This window comes from Acomys minous (assembly GCF_964271855.1).
Source record: "Acomys minous genome assembly, chromosome: 9".
Taxonomy (NCBI): Eukaryota; Metazoa; Chordata; class Mammalia; order Rodentia; family Muridae; genus Acomys; species Acomys minous.
In genome coordinates this window covers 44,835,598-44,846,213 of record NC_140490.1, presented here as the reverse complement: position 1 = coordinate 44,846,213, position 10,616 = coordinate 44,835,598, and the positions used below count along the sequence as shown (strand labels likewise).

The following is a 10,616-nucleotide window of genomic DNA, read 5'->3' as shown; positions in this document are numbered from 1 at the left end:
TTTGATTGGGACATTCAGTTCCATTTACAGTATGGAGCAGGCCACCTGCTTTGAGTCTACTTCCTCATCTGCAGATAATACAGATGTGACAACACAGACCAATGAAGCTTCTACGATTACTAAATAAAAGTGTATGTGAAATGCTTTACAAATCACAAATGTTCATAAGACATGAACATCTATTACTGAACTGTGGGCTGATGAGAAAACTAAAAATAAAATACTATAAGGGCTATTATTCTAAAATTAAAAGTTTAAAGATTTTGTTTTCGTTTTTACTTATGTGTAAGTGTGGTGCCATGTGTGTTGAGGTACCTGTGGAATCCAGAAAAGCATGTCAGATCCCACAAAGCTAAAGATATATGCAGTTGTTATCTGCCCAAAATGGGTGCCCAAAACTTCAGGCCTTTGGAAGAGCCCCAAGCACTCTTAACCACTGAGCTATGTTTCCAGCCCTTCCAAAATTAAAACATTTTAAAGTTCCAGCTTTTCAATGAAACATCTTTCTACAATATGAGCAGTGATATCACAACACTAGTAGAAACACACATAAAATTCAAATATCTAATGATGTTGGGAAAATGCAGTTCTTCAAATTAAATTATGGATAAGAACATGACCAGAGACATGTCAACATGTAGTCTATAATGAGAATAGTGGTGCTTAAAGAGTTAACAGTGTTTTCCTAAAAAGAAAAGACAGAAAGAAAAAAAAATAGTGGAAATGATTGCTGAATCCTTGCAATTAACTTTGTGCAATCAATGTTTTTGTTTTCCACTTCACAACTGTTAACAATTTTGGGTTTAAGTTCATGAAAACAAATTATTAATAAAGTCTTAAGCTGCCAGAACTGCATTAAAGTTTTCTGTCATAAACATATTTTAATGGTAAATACAAAATGCTGCCCACTTGAAATCCATTAAAGTCTGAAACAAGTGAGTTACTACACAAGGACAGCTAGGTTAAGGAACACTGATCCAGGCCACCTGCTACCTTTACGGCAGGAGCAGTGCTCAAATGAAGGTGTTTAGTTTGAAATGTCAGGGATGCTGTTCCTTCTGCCTTTTTACTGAGAATTTATAACAGAAGCAAAGTAAATGGAACAATATAATGAACCTCGATGTACTTTTCATAGTTTTAACAATTCATAACCCATCATTTTTAAACTCTCCTATTATTTTACTAAATTTGAGAGATAATTTACGTACAGCATATTCCAATCATTTAAAATATATAATTCACCATTTAGAGTTATGCAACTACCACTATATAAACCAATGTTGAAACCATGTACCTAGATATATATTATTTTCCCTATCTCCTGGCAAATCTATTTTCTCTATGGATAGCCTTAACCTGGACATTTAATATGAGCAGAGTATGAATAGAATATGGTGACTGCTTCTTCCTTAATAGGTTCTTTGAGGTTTACCCATGTTGTAACATATCAGAGGTTCATTGTCTCTATTGTTGAGCGGCATTAAATTGAAAGTATATACAACATTTATGCACTCATTGGTTGCTGGGCTGTTGCCATTTTTGACTATATAAAAATGCTGTTATGAAGACTTGTATACAAAGTTTTGAGAGGATCCATGCTTTCATATATCCAGGAGTAGAAGTACAGTGTCAGTTGCTATTCATGCTCCTTTTGAGAAGATGCCAGATTGTTTTCCAGGTTGACGTGCCACTGATGTTCACACTGTCAACATACCAACTTGGGTTATAGTTCACTATGTAAAGCAAAGTTTCAAAGTCAAACCTGACCTTGTACAGTGGCAGCTTCAGGTTAGCATGAGATGGATCCACTTCACTACACACAGCAGTATTCAGTTCATTATTTACTTACTGCTCTACAGGGTATAGCTACAGCCTTGCATATCTTAGGCAAGTTCTCTACCACTGAGATATACATCCATTTCCTTTTTAGTGTTTTGTTTTGAGCAACATTTCATTTCACTAAGTTGCCCAGGGTTGGACTTGACTCATTTTGTAGGTAAGCTTGGCCTCAAAATAGTTTATATTAGTATTTACTATCCACTTGGGATTTGTGTTCTTCTTTGTGTTAAAAATTTGTCTAAGAAATGCTAACAAGAGTAGCATGTAAGAAGTAGATGGATAGGGCCTGGAGAGATGGCCCAGTGGTTAAGAGCACTGGCTAGTTGCTCTTCCAGAGGACCTGGGTTCAATTTTTAGCACCCACATGGCAACTCATAACTGTTTGTAATCCGAGATCCAGGGGACCTGACAAAGCACTAATGCAAATAAAATGAAAATAAGTTTAAAAAGAAAAAGAAGACAGATTTTTAAAGGGAGATTCCAAGATGGCGGCAACTGTCACGCACTGTATCTGACCTACCACATGGAGACCAGGGACCTGTCAGGGAGCCACAGACTGCAAGAACTGGAGAGCACTAGACCAGTGAAGGACGCCAGAGCTACCTCCCAACATCAGAGACAACAAGATGACTAAGGGTCAGCGTAAGAATGCAAACAACAAAACCCAAAACAATTCGGCATCTCCAGATCCCAGGTATTCCAAAGAAAATAACCCTGAGAACTCAAACACAATCAAAATACAAGAAAATGACCTCAAATCCTAACTCATTAAGATGATAATGGAAGAAACAAATAAAAACTGTAAACAAATGCAGGAGGATGCAGCTAAACAGGTTGAAGACATAAAAGAGGACTATAGAAAGGCACTGGAAGAAATTCAGGAAAATACAAACAAGCAGATGAGGGAAGTGATTAAAACAGTTCAAGATCTGAAGATGAAAATGGAAACAATGATAAAGGCACAGACATCTGGAAATAATCAAACTCGGGCTGAAATCAATAAGTTAGAAACAAAGAGAACAATTCAAAGAATCAACAAAACCAGGAGCTGGTTCTTTGAGAAAATCAACAAGATGGGTAAACCGTTAGCCAAACTAACTAAAAGGCAGAGAGACACTATGCAAAATAACAAAATCAGAAATGAAAAGGGAGATATAACAGCAGGTAGTGAAGAAATACAAAGAATCATAAGATCCTACTTCAAAGGTATACATGCCACAAAATTTGAAAATCTAAGGAAAATGGACACTTTTCTTGATCAATTCCACTTCCTAAAATTGAATCAAGATCAGATAAATAAATTGAATAGTCCTATTTCTCCTACAGAATTAGAAGCAGTCATTAATAGTCTCCCAATGAAAAAAAGGCCAGGGCCAGAGGGTTTCAGTGCAGAATTCTACCAGACCTTCAAAGAGGAGCTAATGTTGATATTCTTCAAGCTACTCCAAAAGATAGAAATGGATGGAACACTACCAAATTCATTCTATGAGGTCACACTCACATTGATACCTAAACCTCACAAAGATCCAAGAAAGAAAGAGAATTTCAGATCAATTTCTCTGATGAACATTGATGCAAAAATACTCAATAAAATACATGCAACCTGAATATAAGAACAAATCAAAGATATCATTCACCATGACCAGGTAGGCTTCATTCCAGGCATGCAGGGATGGTTTAATATACAAAAATCCATCAATGTAATCCACCATATAAACAAACTGAAAGAAAACCCCCCTGATCATCTCCTTAGATACAGAAAAAGCATTTGACAAAATCCAACACCCATTCATGTTTAAAGTTTTGGAGAGATCAGGAATATAAGGCACATGCCTAAACATAATAAAGGCTATATACAGCAAGCCAATAGCCAACATAAAATTGAATGGAGAGATACTCAAGGAAATTCCTCTAAAATCAGAGACTAGGCAAGGCTGCCCATTTTCTCCATGTCTCTTCAATATAGTTCTTGAAGTTCTGGCCAGAGCAATAAGACAACAAAGGGAGATCAAGGGGATCCAAATGGGAAAGGAGGAAATCAAATTATGCCTATTTGCAGATGATATAATAGTATACATAAGTGACCCCCAAAATTCCACCAGAGAATTCCTACAGCTGATAAACACCTTCAGCAAATTGGCTGGATACAAAATTAACTCAAAAAAGCCTTTCTATATACAAATGACAATCATCCAGAGGAAGAAAATAGGGAAACTACACCCTTCACAATAGCTACAAACTATATAAAATATCTATGAGTAACTCTAACTAAGCAATTGAAGGACTTGTTTGAAAAAAAAAAAACTTCAAATCTCTAAAGAAGTAGATTGAAGATGACATCAGAAGATGGAGGGATCTCCCTTGCTCGTGGATCCAGAGAATTAACATAGTAAAAATGGCTACTTACCAAAAGCAATTTACAGATTCAATGCAATCCCCATCAAAATACCTACATACTTTTTTAAAGACACTAAAAGATCAATTCTCAACTTCATATGGAAAAACAAAAACCCCAGAATAGCTAAAACAATCCTGTACAATAAAAAATCCTCTGGAGGAATCTCCATACTGATCTCAAGCTGTACTATAGAGCAACAGTGATTAAAACAGCATGGTATTGGCACAGCAATAGGCTGGTTGATCAGTGGAATCAAATCAAAGACCCAGAAATGAATCCACACACATATGGTCACTTGATTTTTTACAAAGAAGCCAAATCTATTCAATGGAAAAAGGATAGCATCTTCAACAAATGGTGCTGGTCTAACTGGATACCTATGTGTAGAAAAATGCAATTAGACCCATATTTATCATCATGCACAAAACTCAAGTCCATGTGGATTAAAGATCCCAACATAAGACCAGAGACACTAAATTGGTTCGAAGAAAATGTAAGGAAGAACCTGGAACACATTGGCACAGGAGACAACTTCCTGAACAGAATATCAACAGCCCAGGCCTTAAGGTCAACAATTAACAAATGGGACCTCATGAGGCTGAGAAGCTTCTGTAAGGCAGAAGACACTGTCAACAGAACAAAGTGACAGCCTACAGACTGGGAAAAGATCTTCACCAACTCTACATCTGACAAAGGTCTAATATCCAAAATAAACAACTCACGAAATTAAACACCACCAAACCAAACAACCCAATTAAGAAATGGGGTTCAGAGCTAAACAGAAAATTCTTAACAGAATAATATTGAATGGCTGAGAAACACTTAAAGAAATGCTCAATGTCCTTAGTCATCAGAGAAATGCAAATCAAAGTGACCGAGATTCCATCTTACACCCATCAGAATAGCTAAGATCAAAAACTCAAGTGACAGCACATGCTGGCAAGGATATCTAGAAAGGGGAACATTCCTTCATTGCTGGTGGGAATGCAAACTTGTGCAACCACTTTGGAAATCTATCTGGTGCTTTCTCAGGAAACTGGGAATAAAGCTACCTCAAAACCCAGCTATTCCACTCCTTGGAATATACCCAGAAGATGCTCCAGCACACAACAAGGACATATGCTCAATCATGTTCATAGCAGCCTTATTCATAATAGCCAGAACCTGGAAACAACCTACGTGTCCCTCAGTCGAAGAATGGATAAAGAAACTGTGGTAAACTTACACTATGGAATACTACTCAGTTAAAAGGAATTTCTGAAATTTGTGGACAAATGGATAGAACTAGAAATGATCATACTGAATGAGTTAACCCAGGAGCAGAAAGACTCACATGGTAACTACTCACTTACAATTGGACACTAGCCCAAAAGGGATGTCCTATGAAAGTCTTCACTTACCAGGAGACTGGGATCCTAGGTGAGAGAAGTATGGGAGAATGGGAAAATAGAAGGACCCAGACAGTCCTAGAAACCTACAAGAAGAACATCATGCCAGGCAAATCTGGACCCAGGGTGGTCTGCTTAAACTACTGCACCAAACAAGGACAATACATGCAGTAAACATTGAACCTCTACTCAGATCTAGCCAATGGACAGGGCATTCTCCACAGTTATGTGGAGAGTGGGGACTGACTCTGACATCAACTCTGGTGCCCCATATTTGACCACTTCCCCATGGTGGGGAGGCCTGATGGCATTCAGAGAAAGGATAAGCAGGCTACCAAGATGAGACTTAATAGATAGCCTATGTCCATATAATGGGGGAGGAGGTTCCCCTCAGTTCTAGACCTAGAGAAGGGGAATAGGGTAAAATCAGGAGGGAGGGAGGAACGGGTAGATACAAGTGAGGGGAAAACTATTAAGATGTAATCTGAATAAATTAATTAAATAATACAAAATTTTTAAAAAAGAAGTAGATGGATTAAAAAAACAACATGATATCCAAGTTGCAGTGCAGCTGTAAATGGGCATGAAAATGAAGATGGTTTGAAATAGAGACCAAGCTGTGCTCACTGCTGTATAAGTATTAAAGCCCAAGATTTACACCAGCACATAATCCACTGAACTTGAACTTAGTCCCTTGAACTTAGTTACCTTAGTCACCTGAGTAGCTAGAATTATAGCACTTTTATAAGCAAAATATACTCAATTTCTTTGTATTGCTGAATAGCATTCCAGTGTGTGTGTGTGTGTGTGTGTGTGTGTGTGTGTGTGTGTGTGTCCTTTTACGTTATAATGTTAAGGATCATTTGAGGTTTTCTTAGTGTTGTACGTTCATGTGTCTCTGGACATGAACGTAAGGCAAAGAAAGCACCACAGAGAAACATCTCCAGCCTTGTTGTTTCATTATTATGAAGCAGCTGCTACAATCATATTTGTGCAGGACATTTGGGGCAAATGTCCTTATTTCCATATCACATGTACCTGAGAGCGGAACAGCTGGCTTGCCAGATATTTAGTGCCAAAAGTTTTCTACAGTTGTAACAATTTACATTCTTATCAATAACGTCTTAGAGATTTTTTTTTCTTCCACAAGCTTATCCATAATTACTAGGTAGTCCTTTTAATTGAAGTCCTTCTACAGGGTAACTAATACAATTTTCATGTGGTTTTAGTTTGCATTTCTTTAAAGAGCAAAGAAATGAAATATTTTTCATATGCAGGCTGGTCAAGTGAATAGCTTATTTTCTCAAGTGCTTATTCTTTGGCATACTTTAATAGTGCTATTAATCTTTCCTTCAAAGTGACCTACAAGAGTGATAAAATGCTGATAGGGATCTGCTAAGCACTATAAATGTATTGGTCTAATCTGTGGCTTTCATTTATTTTATTTTTTATGTTATATATTTATTTACTTATTTTTATTTTATGCATATAAGTAGTTTTGTCTGTATGCATATATGTGCAGCACATGTGTGCCTGGTACAAGAGGAGTCCTGAAGAGGGTCAAAGCGCTCCTGGAATTATAGTCACAGACAGCTCTTAGCTGCCATGGAGGTCGTGAGATTTGAAATCAAGCGTTCTCCAGATGTGTGGCTTTAAAAAAAAATACATGAATAGTGCTTTTAAAATATCACTAATATACTTCCATTACAAAAAGTTTTGTCATGAAACTTTCATACATGGTCATCATGTAATGAATAGTATTTTATCAACATAGTTCTTAACTATAATGGTGTCCTTTGATTGAAAATGAAAACACAACATATCCAAACTTATCAGATGCAATGAAGGCAGTTCTAAGAGGCAAGTTCACATAGTAATAATTTAGTGAAACACTTGAAAGCTCTAGAAAACAAAAATAAATAAGAGTCAAAAGGAGTAAATGAGCAAGCTGGGTGCGGGGGTGCACACCTGTAATCCCAGCACGTGGGGAGGCAGAGGCAGCCTACTCTACAAAGTGAGTCCTGGACAGCCAAGGCCAAGCAGAGAAACCCTGTCTCGAAAAAACCCAAAAAAGAGTAAATGAGAAGAAATGATCAAACTTAGGGATAAAAATCAGTGATCAGAAACAACAAAAACAAAATACAAAGACTCAGAAATGAGTTGGTTCTTTGAAAAAAAAAAAATCAACAAGACTGACAAACTCCTAGTCAAATTAACCAAAAGATAAGGAGGAAAGGTCTAAATTAATAAAATTAGGGATGAAAGGGAAAAGCCTTATAACAGGCATAAAAGAAATTCAGAAAATTGTAAGTATATATGCTAAAATTCTGTGTTCTACCAAATTCGAAAATCTAAAAGAAATGTATAAATTTCTTGACTACCAAAGTTAAATCAAGATGAAACAAATATTTTAAACAGACCCATACTCTCTAATGAAACAGAAACATAATGTAAAATCTTCCAACTAAAAATCCTTTTGGTCAGATGGATTCAGTGCAGAATTCTACCAGACCTTCAGAGAACTACCAACAATAAATCCTCAAAATAATGAGCAAAATATAAACTGAAGAAGCATTTCCTAACTCTTTTTATGAAGCTACTTTTATTACCCTGATACAAAACCACACAAAGATATATAACAACAGAAAAGAAAATCATAGACCACTTTCCTTTATGAACATAAATACAAAAATTCTCAATAAAATATTTGTGACCCAAATCTAAGAATACATTAAAAAGATTATCCTCCATGATCAAGTAAGCTTTGCCCCAGAAATGTAGGGATTGTCCAACATATGTAAATCTCTAAATGTAATTTACCACATAAACAGACTGAAAGACAAAATAATCACGTGATCATGTCATTAGATTCACAAGGGCCTTTGAAATAATCCAACATCCCTTCATGTTACAAGTCCTAGAAAGAGTGGGGATACAAAAGACACGACTCAACAACAGAAAAAAGCAACTTAGACATACCCACAGCAACTTAAATGAGAGAACTCAAAGCATTTCCACTAAAACGCAAAATAAGACAAGGATGTCCACTTTCTCTATACTTATTCAGTATAGTACTTGGCTACAGCAATAAGACAACTGAAGAGATGAAGGATAAACATGAAAGAAAGAAGTCAAAGAATCTTTATTTGCAGATGATATGATCTTATATAAGTCACCCCAAAATTTTCACGAAGCAGCTTCTACAACTGACAAACACTTTCAGGGAAGTTACAAGATACGAAATTGACACACAACCTCAGTGGCCTTTTTTTATACAAATGACAAATGTACTGAGAAACAAACGAAGGAAACAATATTGTTCACAATAACCTCAATAAAAAACATGGAAACATATATGTGTGTGTGCGCGCGCGTGTGTTGTGTGTGTATCCTGAGTGTCAGGACTAAAGGCATGTGCCACCAGGCCTGGTATCCTCTTCATTTTCAAAAAGCATAGTTATCACATTAAAAAAAATTAATTCCTTAATATTAGGGTGGCCGTAGTGGTGCACGCTTTTAATCCCAGCACTCAGAAGGCAGAGGCAGGCAGATCTTTATGAGTTCAAGGCCAGCCTAGTCTACAAAGTGAGTTCCAGGATAGCCAGGGATACACAGAGAGAAACCATTTCTGAAAAACAAATTAATTCCTTAATATCATTTAACCCAGTAATTGCTCAAATTTTTAGCTATGCCATAATTACTTAAACTGTAAGTGGAGTGTATGTGATGTGTGTGCACAGAGTTCGGGTGTCTTGTTCCATCACTCTCTGCTTTATTTTCTCATTGAGCCTGGATATAGGCTGGTAATCAGAAAGCCTCAGCCATCCCTGTCTCCATCCACACAAGACTAGATCTACAGGCAAGCACACAGGTATACCTTTTGTGTTTGTGCTAGGGATTCTAATTCAGGTCCTACAAGTTTGTGCTACAAGTGGTTCTGCCTACAGAACCATCTCTCCAGCCCCTTTTGTTGTTGTTTTTTTATTTGTAGGCAGGGTCTATGTTGCCCTTAGTCTCCTCAGTTCTGAGATTATGGGTACATGCACCTTGCCTACTCAGCACTTTTTTTTTTCTTTTTTAAGCCTACACACTTCCCATTTGTCTTTTCTTTTCTTCTCTTCTTCAGTACTTATGTGACACAAAAAACAGGCTATTTTTCCAACAGTATTTTTTACAGTCCATTTTTTTTTGATAATTGCATACCAGTAGCAACCTTCAACTTATTCTTCTATCTTCTCTGCTTTCTATGTCTTATGTTTCCTGTAAACAAGCTGCTGAATTTGCAATGCTGACTTGAAAAACAAAACTATTAAAAAGAAAATGGTGTAATGATGATTTGTGTGTCACAGCTGCTAAGAACACACCCTGATACTGCTGTGTCAGGAAGGAGCCCTTCCCTTAGGGGGCCTCCACTCTGGAGTGGCCGGTATCTTGCTTTACACTGCAAAAAAGGGTTTCAGGAGGAAGCAAAGTTGGGATTTAGGAAAGAAATATACAGCACCCACTTTTTATTTAAACATGGAACATGTATGATACATAGATCACTTTGTAGTTAAAATGTGTAAAGGGACATAGTTCAAAGGTTAAGCAAAGTTTAAGAAATTAAGTGAAAAATATGAGTTGGTTTATTTATTTTTCTTATCTTAATGAATTTCCACCTGGGCCACTTGGGAGGTATAGGGAGGAGGATCAGGAGTTCAAAATCATTCTTGGCAACCTAGGAAATTTCAGGCCACTCTGGGCTGACAAAACACTCCATACATTTTGTTTTTCCTTTAAGGCATTGTGTATTATTTAGGTTTGTGGAGAAAAAGTGCTGATAGGGTCAAACTCAAAGGTCATACAAATCTTTGGCCCTATCTATGGTTCATCAACTGTTTTAACAAGTTTGCCTTATATACTGCTTAGAAAGGAATTAGTATCTCTATGAAGGCAACCTTTACAGCAGTTTTGATTTGTGAGTTGTGCTGAATGAAATTCTTCAAACTCAA

The 10,616-nt window shown here is 36.8% G+C and overlaps 1 protein-coding gene across 1 annotated transcript in view; it reads right to left on the bottom strand.

Moving 5' to 3' along the window:
• The window catches only part of CENPP (centromere protein P), a 193,280-nt gene that overhangs the window by 98,230 nt on the left and 84,434 nt on the right, over window positions 1–10,616 (bottom strand). The gene's annotated exons all lie outside the window — the stretch shown is intronic.